The sequence below is a fragment of the Saccostrea cucullata genome, unplaced genomic scaffold (assembly GCF_032062105.1).
Source record: "Saccostrea cucullata isolate Sc308-1 unplaced genomic scaffold, CSIRO_AGI_Scuc_v1 ctg12779, whole genome shotgun sequence".
Taxonomy (NCBI): domain Eukaryota; kingdom Metazoa; phylum Mollusca; class Bivalvia; order Ostreida; family Ostreidae; genus Saccostrea; species Saccostrea cuccullata.
The window spans coordinates 1,040-11,555 of NW_026927551.1; the positions used below are offsets into that span (position 1 = coordinate 1,040).

General features: G+C 35.5%; 1 pseudogene; it reads right to left on the minus strand.

Annotated features, from left to right (window-relative positions):
- Window positions 1-443: 443 nt before the first annotated feature.
- On the minus strand, window positions 444-9,197 carry LOC134274760 (uncharacterized; annotated as a pseudogene).
- Window positions 9,198-10,516: the final 1,319 nt, after the last annotated feature.

The following is a 10,516-nucleotide window of genomic DNA, read 5'->3' on the forward strand; positions in this document are numbered from 1 at the left end:
AATTTTTTCTTCTCAAAATAATTTTTCCCTACCTACCTACCCTATTTTCTTTGGTCAGTGGACAGAAAACAAGAGTATATCTTCTTTTGGCTTTAGTTACATTTTTCAATGTCTTTGTCCGAGATAAAATTACAAATAGTTAATGTACTTTATTTCTTCATGAATGCACTGGTTCATTGAGAGACATTGTTTAAAAAAAACAAGAGTGGGGCGGGAGAAATGTACAGACAGGCGCTGCATGGGCTTAGAGCATGTGGATATGCAGAATTAAGAAGAATTTATGCAATGCTTTCCATAGAAATTAATTTGCAGTATGTACATTTGTTCAGTATAATGTTGAACTCTATTTAGGATTTACATTTCTGTACTGAAAATCACAGATTTAAGTTTTTCAATTATGTACATGTGATAGAATTATAATCACTTAAAACACTTGAACAATGTCAGTGTGTTGGTGAAATTTTGTCCCACATAGAGATTGTTCTTACCATCCACACACACACTACGGGGATACTCTACCCCTTGTTGTGGTGTGAGTAATAGAGACAAGAACTGACCGTTCTGATCAAGGAGGTGAACAGTGATACTGGAATTATCACACACCAGGATCTGACCGAGGACATCAGTACCGATTCCATAGGGATAGAACCCTGACTCTTGGCCTTTGTAGGAGAACCTGTGTTGTCCTGATTTATTCACCACCACTACTGCCTTTTTATTACAGTCTGATGTACAGATATCTCCATTGATGTTTTCTGTGATGTAGCGTAGATAATTATATAGTTCCTGTCCTTTGTTATCCCTCTGTATGTTCTGTAGTTCTTTCCCTGTCTTGTTGTACCTGGTGACTTTACCCTGTCTGTCCTTCTTCATCCCGACCAGTAAGTCACCGTTGATGTGGGACGAGTGTATGCTGATTGGTGCCCATTCTCCTGTATTAATGAATTCAGTGATATTATTATCCTGTGTTATCCTATTGATGACTTCCTTGCCTTTGTCTGTAAAGATCAGATCCCCATCATGTATGACTGTGTGGTAACCTTCAGATCTTCCACCAGTTTCTATCTTCTGTATCACATTCCCCTGTAGATCTGTTTGTATAAGATTACCAAACATGTTACTGATCCAGAGTCTGCCTGATTGATCTAGTGATACATGGTATACATGATTAACACCTGGTACTTTGAACTTCCTGACCTTGGTGACAGAGGCAGATAGAGACATTGTTTGTTTCTTGTCTGATTTCAGATCTTTATCGTGTTTAGTTATCTTCCCCAGTAATTTATCAACATCTGCTTTGCTGTATTGAGCAGGAGAAAATTCTGGTGTGACAGGTTTTGTGGTCTCTGGTATGGATTTTATTTTTAAGTTCTCTGGAAGTTGAGTTGTGAAGTTGGTGAGCTCAGTAGAGGACAGGTAACTCTGGAACTCTTTAACAAGGTCACTGAGATAGCCAATATAATCATCAAATGTCTTCTCTTGGCTCTTTAATTTCTCCAGTAATGACTTCTCTATTTGGTTTAATTCTTCCATATTTTCTGGGAGTACTGTATCCACCATGTTTTTGAGAGATTCAGCTTCAGCCTTCATGGATGTCCGTATGCTGTCCATGATCTGTTTAACTTCTGTGGCATCTTCCCGAACTTCTTTCTGTAAATCCTGTGATGTAGGGACAAAGAAATTATGAATTTTAGAGAGTTCCTTACGGCAAATTTCAAATTTCTCTGTGTATATAATTTCTAAATCAATAAATTGATGCCCAAGATGATCTTGCATTGTTGAACACTTGGAACATAAAGGAATATTGCATTCTTTGCAGAAAATATCTATTTCTTTGGTGGGGTGGATCTTGCATTTCTTCACAGGGAGTTGTCGTCTCCGTTGCTGATAAAGGACCACTTCATGGTTTTTGTTTTCTGGAATCTTAAGATGTTTGTCTCTGCATGGTTTACACATCTGATGATGGCAGGAATTGCAGTAGAATTCACAATTTCTCTCACAATATTCAGTACCACACTCCAGGAAGTGTTGGGCAGGGCCGGGAATTTTCTGTTTGGAAAGTGCCATCTAAAATTAACATTGAGAAGTTTAATTGTTACATGCATATGGATTTCAAAATTTTAACAGTTTTACATATTGACTTTAATTGTTAAAGTTAAACTTAAATCAAATTCAGAAAACAATATACATATAATTTAGATGTCTGACACCAGTCAGACTTAAAAGGAAGGTGTAAAGTTTGTAAAGTATTCTGCTGTATCAAATCTGAGATTATCTTAGACAAATAGGATTTGAGTAAGCAAAATGCTTTTTTTTCCGAAAAATTTGAATTTCATGTCTGCTGGCATCCCAGATACTTACTTTTGACACAATGTGCCTCTAAATGTATATTTCTGTTCAGCAAACTTTCGAATATAGGAAGGAGATTTTAGTTGAGACTTAGACGAGATTTGTAATTTACTTCCTGGTTGGAGATAGATATAGATTTAATTGTCCTAAGTACAACTACTTTAGTACCAAATGAATAATAGTGTCAAATATAGTATGTTATAACAGGGAAAAAATGTTAAAAAGTAGACTTTTTATTTTACAAAATTATATCCAAATTTTGTTATACAAGATATATAATTACTGGGGTATGTGTATTTGTTAGCTCTTATGAGTCAAAATATGTTGTGGTTGTTAAAAAAAATCTTCTCAAGAACCACTGGAAAGGTTATCAGCAAACTTATATACAAGGATGAGAATATAAAATTTTTTCAAGGCATCTCCCTGGGGACAAAGGATATGGTCTCAAGGTGCCACTATAATGTTGACATAAAGTTATGTTTTTGTTAAAACTCGGGATAATCAAATCTTGTCAAAACAAGACAAAAATAGGGGGGTCATAAAAAATTCTCCTCAAGAACCACTGTGCCAGAAAAACTGAAACTTAGGTGAAAGCATCCTGGGGAAGTGTAGATTTTAAATTGTTCAAATTATGAACCATGGGGGGTAGGATGCGGTTATAATCACTATGGGGAATCCCTGAGTTTTACATTGAAATATGTAGAAAAAATCTTTAAATCTCTTCATCTAAAGAACCTCGTCGCCTGTGTGGCACAGTGCTTAGTGCGTCTGCTTTAGATTCGCAAAGTAAGGTGTCATCCCTACCTCACAGGTACGAATCCCACTGTGGAACGTTGAGACCGGTCCTTCCGATGAGACCGAATAAACCGGGGTCCTGTGTTGCAGTAGGTGCTGGCACATTCCCTCACTGCTCAATGTCCCTAAGTGTTGTGCATAGGATAAAAATTTGTAGCTCTCCATTGGCAAGTGGTGGCATTTCCATATGAATGAAAAACTCTTGAGAGGGATGTTTAAAATCTGCTATATGGAAGCATCCTGGGGTAGTGTATATTCTAAATTGTTCAAATCTTGACCCCTAGGATAAGGCGGGGTCAGAATAGCTATTACAATGGGGACATCAGGTGAAGAACAGCAGGTCAACGTTACTTAGATGAGCATTGTGGCCCATGGGCCCCTTGTTTTAAGAGATGCTAAAAACTTTAACTGTAAGTTAACTTTATCCCTGTGTGTACTAAACAAGTTTTACCAGGTATGAAAAATGAGGAGCCAATTTCCTTTGTAAGTGGTGTATGTGATTTCCAACTAAAATTCCCATACGAAAGAAAGTAAAGTTTTGAGTGTCTCTAAAATTTCTTGTATCTATAGGGAGAGGAACAAGTAGTGTTAGAAGAAGAACCAGTGGTGAGTTCTGGGGTAGGAGCAGCTCTAGAGCTAGCCGTGAAGAAAGGTTTGTAGAATTATTGCTTTTCAAATGAATATTGATTGAAAAATCTTTGGAATACTTGTAGCTATTTGGACTATAAGTTCAATACATTCTTGGAAAGAAAAAAATCTTGTAAAAGAGGGCTGTTTGTTTTACAGGATACATAGAAGATGAAGGGAAGAAAAATAGCATTGTGAGGAGCAAAGCTAAGCTTGACCTGGAGGTTCAGAATTACTCTATAGAGGACAAACGATATGAGTAAATTGATTGGACAAATACTGTAAACCCTATATACATGTACATATTGCAAAGTAATTCTAGAAGAAACTACCTGTACATGTATCATGTTTTCTGTAAATGGTTTTATTGTAAGAAAAAAATTAACTTGTTCTGTCCATGTAAATCAACTAATAGAGGAGACTTTGGATTATGGCTGACTTTTAAGGATAGCCTAGGATGAATTATATACCTGTGAAGATTTGTTTTGAAGAACTAGACATATAATAATAGTATGTATTTCCATTTGTGAAGAATAGTGACCATTTCAAAAAATAATTCTTTGGAAAATGAAAAATGTCATATAAGTTGATGAAATGAAGATAAGAAGTACAATGTAGTCCTGAAAAATGTACCGGGTAAGTTTAAAATTCCCCTCCCTGAACCCCCCACTGATCTTTAGATCTACTACTTTTTCCAGTAATTTGGATGAGAAGTACAGCAGGAAGATAGACAGATACAGTGGAGGGGGAGGGCTGATACAGGACTTCAATGAGAAAGAGGGATATAAACCGGACGTCAAACTGGAATACGTGGACGACGGGGGGCACCTGCTGAATCAGAAGGAGGCCTTCAGGCAGTTGTCCCACAGGTTCCAAGGGAAAGGTTCCGGCAAAAAGAAGACAGAAAAACGAACTAAAAAACTGCAGGAGGAACAGGTAACTGCATGTGGTTGTGGGAATTTTTATATTTAGGTGGTATTCATATATTTACATAGTACATGTACGTATTGCATATAATTTTTTCTTGCATATGCTTACCAGAAGCATGATACGTACTAAACACATATATCCTCCACTTTGAAAAAACTTTTTGCAGTAATGACTAATACAGTAAAACTCGGTTATAACAAAGTCACTAGGACCTGTGAAATTACTTCGCTATATCCACAATTCCTTTATCCTTATAAGAAATTCGTAAAATTTTCATAGTGGGGGGGGGGTCTAAAAATACTTCACTATATCTATGAATTCCCAATATCCGTGTTCGTATTAAACAAGTTTTACTGTATTTTTAAACTTCATTATCTTGAATATGAATAGTGTGTTTCGAAGAACTTTGAGAGATCTGTTCATCTAGCTTAAATTGACCAAAAAAATTAAAAGGAAGACATTTTTTAGAAGAAAAATTAGAAAAAAGTCTCTTCTTTGGCAAATCCCTGATAGTCAAAATACATACATGTATAACAAAATTCAAGATACAGAATCTCAGCCCTACTTATATTTTTTTTATCTGGGTTACAGTTGATGAAGCAGATGAGTTCCACAGACACGCCCCTAGGTACGCTGAACATGCTTAAGGATAAGCAGAGAACAGAGAAATCACCTTACATCGTCCTGTCTTGCTCCAAAGGTTTCTCATCGTAAGTACATATACATGACTGTGTATCTTTACTCTTAGCAAAGAAGAGTTATACTCTGTTGTTTTTTTTTTTCAATTATATGTAAGTACATATTATGAATTATAGAGAAATTACACAAAAAATGAGATTTTAAAATCCACAGCTGAAATAAATACAGCTATATTATAATTTCAAGAGGAATGATTTACTTCTTTATCAATTTTTAAAAAAAGATATCAGGGTTAACTAGTTTCCAACAAGTTTTATATGAAGATTAATGCTGTATTAGATAGCTGGTAATGTTAAAGATTGTTGTAGCCCTTTATTGTTTTTTTTTAACCAAGATTTGCCCTCAATCTAAGTAGACAATGTTTCATGAATATGTTTGAATGTGGCACATGTACCTTTTATCTTGAGTAGCCATACCTTAATGAAGCTGTTGAATAATCCTTTGTACTAAAAATCTTAAGTGAGAACTGTCGTTGAGTCTTTTACATTGTTTATTTTTACAGAAATTCCATCATTAAACCTAGCCAAACCTGAAGCTATCGGAATATTGAGCAATTTTTCTAGACTTTGAATGCAGACAACATACACGAAGGAGACATGACCCCAAAAGTTAAACTACAGACAGTAAAGACATCCCTTGAGCAGTTTGTGATTTTATGGGTCACTAAATCATTACATTTACATTACATCATGATTTTATTGACTCTGTAAATAATTACATTTACATTGCATCACTCTGTATTATTTTATGGTCTTTGGTAGATTTAACAATTGTCAATAAAATCATGAAAAGAGTATTAAGGCTTACAGTATCTTTTATATAAATGAAAGGAACATCCATTGAATATTTTTTGACGTGTGGATGTCAACCTTCAAGTTCTAGTGAAGAGTGTGGGATTTGATAATTAAAATGTTTTATGTGAAATAAATACCAGGAAACTTCATGCTTAAATTTCCTTGCTGTAACTTAACCTAGATGTAAACTGCATCACCAAATTAAGTCAGGTGATCGATGTGGCTCATGGGCCTCTTATTTAGAGGGCTATTTTCCTAATACTCAAGTAGATGAACAATGTTTACAGATGTAATACATGACAAGTGTCTACAGGATAACTTTACTTTATAAATCTTTATTAACAAACTTGCTTTGTAAACTGTTAACATACTGTTTTCTTGTTATTACATGCTATATGTTCTGCATTCATTGACATTTGAAAATAAATTTTTTTCTCAAAATAAAATTTTTCCCTACCTACCTACCCTATTTTCTTTGGTCAGGGGACAGAAAACAAGAGCATATTTTCTTTTGGCTTCAGTCAGTGTCTGATTTTCTGAACCTCAGGATCAGAGTATCTTAAATTCATTCCTTAAATATTTACATTTCCAATGTTTTGTCCGAGATAAAATTACAAATAGATAATGTACTTTATTTCTTTATACTTTATACTGGTTCATAGATAGAGACGGTTAAGAAAAATCAGGACATATGTAGAGACAGATGTGGGGCTTAGAGCACATGGATTGGCAGAATTAAGCGCATGTATATATACATGAATAACTAACTGTCTTATTTTTCAATTTCATGATGATGATCAATTGATTGGCTTGGATGATAATTTTATGCATAAACTCCTTCGGTGTTTATGCAAATTATCATGCAAACCAATCAATTGATCACATCATGAATCGAAAAATAAGACAGTTATTCCTTAAATATATTTTTTAAGATAACAATATGCTTTAAAAGCATCAGTACTAAAATTAAATAAATTCACTGTATATATAAGCATGAATTAATTACTGAGTATACGCATTTCACTATAACTGTTTTTTACTGAAAATTTATAGTCATATAGTTTAAACGAAGAAGAATAGGCAGATATCTTTTAATTCCAAATCCAAAGATGTGTTCATGCAATGTTTTCGATTGAAATTAATTTACAGTATGTAAAATTTGTTCAGTATAATGTTCAATAGAGGAAACACTATTCAGGATATACATTTCTGTACTGGAAACCACAAATTCAAGTTTTATGATTATGTACAACTGATAGAATTATAATCACTTAAGATACTTGTACACTGTCAGTGTGTTGGTGTGTCGTTGTCCCACATAGAGATTGTTCTTTTCATCCACACACACACTACGGGGAAACTCTACCCCTTGTTGTGGTGTGAGTAATAGAGACAAGAACTGACCGTCCTGATCAAGGAGATGAACAGTGTACCTGTATCTATCACACACCAGGATGTGACCGAGGACATCAGTACAGATTCCATAGGGACTGAACTCGAACTTCTGACGTGTGTAGGAGAACCTGTGTTGTCCTGATTTATTCACCACCACTACAGCACCTTTATAAAGGTCCGATGTACAGATATCTCCATTGATGTTTTCTGTGACGTACTGTGGAAAACTATACAGTCCCTGTCCTTTGTTATCCCTCTGTATGTTCTGTAGTTCATTTCCTGTCTTGTTGTACCTGGTGACTTTACCCTTCCAGTCCTTCATCATCCCCACCAGTAAGTCCCCATTGATGTGGGAGGAGTGTATGCTGATTGGTTTCCAGTCTCCAGTTTTAATGAATTCAGTGATATAATTATCCTGTGTTATCCTATTGATGACTTTCTTGTTTTGGTCTGTAAAGATCAGATCCCTGCCCTGTGTCACTGTGTGGTAACTTTCATCTCTACCATTGGTTTCTATCTTCTGTATCACATTCCCCTGTAGATCTGTTTGGACAAGATTACCATTATTGTCACTAATCCAGAGTCTGTCTGATTGATCTAGTGATACGTGGAATACACCATCAACACCTGTAACATTGAACTCCCTGACCTTGGTGACAGAGGCAGATAGAGACAATGTTTGTTTCTTGTCAGATTTCACTTGTTTATCCTGTTTTGTCTGTTCACTGGTAGATTTTGTTGATGTAGCAATCTGAGGAATTTCCATTGGCTTTACTCTTCTTAGTTCTGCCTTTCTATCTGTTTGAATTATGTTTCCTAGTAATTTTGCAACATCGTCTTTGTTGTATTGAGCAGGAGAAAATTCTGGTGTGACAGGTTGGGTGGTTTCTGGTATGGATTTTATTTTTAAGTTCTTTGGAAGTTTGGATGTGAAGTTAGTGAGCTCAGTAGAGGACAGGTAACTCTGGAACTCTTTAACAAGGTCACTGAGATAGGCAATATAATCATCAAATGTCTTCTCTTGGCTCTTTAATTTCTCCAGTAATGACTTCTCTATTTGGTTTATATCTTCCATATTTTCTGAGAGAACTGTGTCCACCATGGTTTTGAGAGACTCGGCTTCAGCCATCATGGATGTCCGTATGCTGTCCATGATCTGTTTAACTTCTGTGGCATCTTCCAGAACTTCTCTCTGTAAATCCTCTGATGTAGGAAGAAAGTAATTATGGATTTTAAAGAGTTCCTTACGGCAAATTTCAAATTTCTCTGTGTATATAATTTCTAAATCAATAAATTGATGCCCCCGATGATCTTGCATTGTTGAACACTTGGAACATAAAGGAACATTGCATTCTTCACAGAAAATATCTATTTCTTTAGTGGGGTGGATCTTGCATTTCTTCACAGGGACTTGTCGTCTACGTTGCTGGTAAAGGACCACTTCATGGTTCTTGTTTTCTGCCATCTTTAGATGTTGGTCTCTGCATGGTTTACACATCTGATGATGGCAGGAATTGCAGTAGAATTCACATTTCTCTCACAATCTTCAGTACCACACTCCAGAAAGTGTTGGGCAGTGCCTGGTATTTTCGGTTTGGAAAGTGCCATCTAAAGTTAAAATTGAAAAGTTTGTTACATGCATATGGATTTCAAAATTGTAACAGTTTTACATATTGAATTTAATTGTTTAAGTTAAACTTATATCAACTCCAAAAAACGATATATTCATGTATTTTAGTTGTCTGACACCAGTCCAACTTAAAAGGAATACTCCCATAAAGGTGTAAAGTTTGTAAACTATTCTGTTGTATCAAATCTGAGATTATCCTAGATAAATAGGACTTGAGTAAGCAAAATGCCCTTTTTCAGAAAAATTTGAATTTTAATTCTGCTGGCATCCCAGGTACTTACTTTTGACACAATGGGCCTCTAAATGTTTATTTCTGTTCCGCAAACTTTGGAATGTCAGAGTGAGATTTTAATTGAGTCTTAGATGAGATCTGTAATTTACTTCCTGGGTGGAGATAAATATAGATTTAAATCTCCTAAGTACAACTGTACTTTAGTACCAAATAAATAATAGTGTTAAATATAGCATCGCTGTTATTACAGGGAAAAAATGTTATAAAGTAAACGTTTTTATTTTACAAAGTTATATCCAAATTTTGTTATAAAAGATATTATTATGTGTATTGTATCTGTTAGCCCTTATGAGCCAAAAAAAGTTACCTGGTTGCTAAAAAGAATCTTCTTCTCAAGAACCACTGGATAGATTATCAGCAAACTTACAGGGTATATACAAGGATGAGAATATAAAAATTTTTCAAGGCATCACCCTGGGGACAAAGGATATAGTCTCAAGGTGCCGCTATAATGTTGACCAAAAGTTATGCTTTTGTTAAAACTTAGATATTTTGCATACTATAAGGACTCTGGATAGTCAAATTTTATCAAAACAAGACAAAAATAGGGTGGGTTATTAAAAACTTCTTCACAAGAACCACTGGGCCAGAAAAGCTGAAACTTAGGTGAAAGCATCCTGTGGTAGTGTAGATTTTCAATTGTTCAAATTATGAATCAAGGGGGGTAGGACGGGGTCATAATGGGGAATCCCTGAGTTTTACATAGAAATATGTATAGAAAAAATCTTTAAAACTCTTAATCTTAAAAACCACATTGCCTGCGTGGCACAGTGGTTAGAGCGTCTGCTTTAGAGTCGCAATGAAAGGAGTCATCCCTACTTCACAGGTACGAATCCCACTGTGGGACGTAGAAACCGATTGTTTGGATGAGACCGTATAAACCAGGGTCCCCTGTCGCAGTAGGTGCTGGCACATTCCCTCACTGCTTAATGGCCCTAAGTGCCGAGTATAGAACCCAGGCTGAAGCTAGCAGCCAATAACTGTTATTCTTGGGAAAAAAATCTT